Raw genomic sequence first — 2,961 nt, 5'->3', positions numbered from 1 at the left:
GAGAGGTCCTGTGGAGAATGATATCAGCATTACATGACAGGCAAATAGGACCATTTCTATTGGTATGTACTACTATTGTGTAAAAGAAAACATTGAAAACCCCTTCAGGAGAAGAAAAGTTGCTTTTCCAAAAGTGCAGCTTCTTAGCTTTAGCTGAGGAATTGCAAAATTTTCCCTATAGATGTAATAAGACAAGAAAAAAAATACAGAAAAAAACGTGGAAAAAAACCCGCAATGTGTATCAGCTGCATTTCCTTTAGCCTCAAGGAGTCTTCCCAGCTATACCGCCATGTAATATACTTGCCATATAAATGGAAAGCAGGGTTCACTTTCATGATCTATTACATGAATATGGGATTTAACGGTAAGACAACCCAGTCCTGTTGGTGTTATGAATAGAGAGACAGGTATGTAGAGAACATATGGGGGTGGTAGGATCAACATAAGGGTAAGATCAGACAGAGTTTTTTTGGTCCAGAACCTGAGGCGGAAGCCGCCTCAGGTTCCGGACCAAAATACGGGTAGCCGTGACTGAAAGCTGATGCACTGCACTGGCATACAGCCGCATGCTCCGCTCCGGATTAGGCCCAATGAATGGGCCTAGTCTGGAGGAGGGAGTGGCTTCAAGCCGAATCGCGAGGCAAAACGGCTTGAAGAATGAGCACCTTGCTTCTTTTTCCGGGAGCTGGTTTGTTTTGGCCTTGATTTCAGTGCTGCTTGCCGGACTTTTCTCTCTGCGTTTTTCATGCAAAGAGGGGAATGGAATGGCCCAAACGCAGATGTGAACCGGGCCTTATACAGATAAAACACTCTGTCTTCTATTCCCATCTACTGTACTATGTCATATAGCAACAGGATCTTCTATTCAGTACACACAATTTCCAGGAAGATAACAAGGAGACGCCCTCACCCGGTGTCCAGAAGAGCTGCTCATACTGGCATAGGCAAAGAGCACTATAGAATATACTAAACTTCCAGCCAGTCACACATGCTATAGATCTGGACCGTTAGTTTAAAGGCGGTTGTGCCATTAAATACACTTATCCTCTATCTACAGGATAAAGGATAAATGTCAGATCGCTGGGGTTCCCACTGATCAGACCTACAGAGAAAGAAAGCCCCTCTTCATCCTCCATGTGAATCAAGCACCAGTGCATTTACCTCTTTTCATTTCTATAAGGGCTGACAGAGATTGCAGTCCCAGCAACCCCATAGCAATGAATGCAGTACCAGTCATTTTATTTTGCTCACTTATATAGCGCCTACATATTCTGCAGCGCTTTACAGACTACTTGGTCACTGTCCCATATGGAGCTCACAATCTAAATTCCTCATTATTATGTCTTTGCACTGTTGGAGGAAACTGGAGTATCTGGAAGAAACCCTCAAAAACACAGGGATTCTGAAGATACAAACTCCTTGAAGATGTTGTCGTTGGTGAGAGTTGAACCTAGGACTCCAGGACTGCCGGGCTATAGTGCTAACCAAGGTCTACAGATCTACGGATTGATGGGGTCCCAGTGGTTGGACCCTCAGACAGGTTAGATAGGGGATAAGTGTCTGTAATGGAACAACCCCTTTAACTAATGGTTTAACAATCCACTGTACTATTGAAGGTTATGTCAGGTAAAATCCAAGGTAGATTTTTTCCCCCTGTTGAATCTGCAAGAGAAATATTTCGGCTATTCCTGTGGTTTCTGCTGAGATTTGCAGTTGTGACCTGTAGTGAGTATAATTACTTACTGACCCCATGCGTTAGGTTCTAATCTCTGGGCGGCTTCCTGTCTTGGCCTTGTTTTTGGCTCTAAAATCACAGCAATAATGAACAATCCCCCTTCCCAAGGGGAAAAGTTTCCCATTGAAAACAACAGGGCTGTTAGGTGGGTATCTCATGAAAAACACTGGAATAAAACCCAATCCACTTAAAAATCGGTTACCCGCCGAAGTCTTCAGAGATCATCAGGTGCACAGGAGATAAATATAACTGATCGGACATACTCACACCCAGCAGAAATTTGTGTGTCTAAAAATCAGTTTCATTCAGTGGTGTAACTACCACCATAGCAGCAGAGGCAGCTGCCACAGGGCCCGGGACATTAGGGGCTCGGTGACAGCTGCTACCGCTGCTATCATTATACTCGGGGGTCTTTTCGGACCCCCGAGTATAATGATTGGCGGACCGGGAGAGGTAAGAAACATAAAAAAACATGTTACTTATAATAATTGTTTATGGGTGTCCACAGTGGGACATAATACTGTGTGCAGGAGCCACTATTGGGGATAATACTGTGTGTAGGGGCCACTATGGGGGATAATATTGTGTGCAGGAGCCACTATGGGGGATAATACTGTGTGCAGGGGTCACTATGGGGGATAATACTATGTGTAGGGGCCACTATGGGGGATAATATTGTGTGTAGGGGCCACTATTGGGGATAATACTGTGTGCAGGAGCCACTATTGGGGATAATACTGTGTGCAGGGGTCACTATGGGGGATAATATTGTGTGCAGGAGCCACTATGGGGGATAATACTGTGTGCAGGGGTCACTATGGGGGATAATACTGTGTGTAGGGGCCACTATGGGGGATAATATTGTGTGCAGGAGCCACTATGGGGGATAATACTGTGTGCAGGAGCCACTATGGGGGATAATACTGTGTGCAGGAGCCACTATGGGGGATAATATTGTGTGCAGGAGCCACTATGGGGGATAATACTGTGTGCAGGAGCCATTATGGGGGATAATACTGTGTGAGGCCACTATGGGGGATAATATTGTGTGCAGGAGCCACTATGGGGGATAATACTGTGTGCAGGAGCCACTATGGGGGATAATACTGTGTGCAGGAGCCATTATGGGGGATAATACTGTGTGAGGCCACTATGGGGGATAATATTGTGTGCAGGAGCCACTATGGGGGATAATACTGTGTGTAGGGGCCACTATGGGGGATAAT

This window comes from Leptodactylus fuscus, chromosome 3 (genome assembly GCF_031893055.1).
Source record: "Leptodactylus fuscus isolate aLepFus1 chromosome 3, aLepFus1.hap2, whole genome shotgun sequence".
Classification (NCBI taxonomy): Eukaryota; Metazoa; Chordata; class Amphibia; order Anura; family Leptodactylidae; genus Leptodactylus; species Leptodactylus fuscus.
This window is presented reverse-complemented; position numbering follows the sequence as displayed.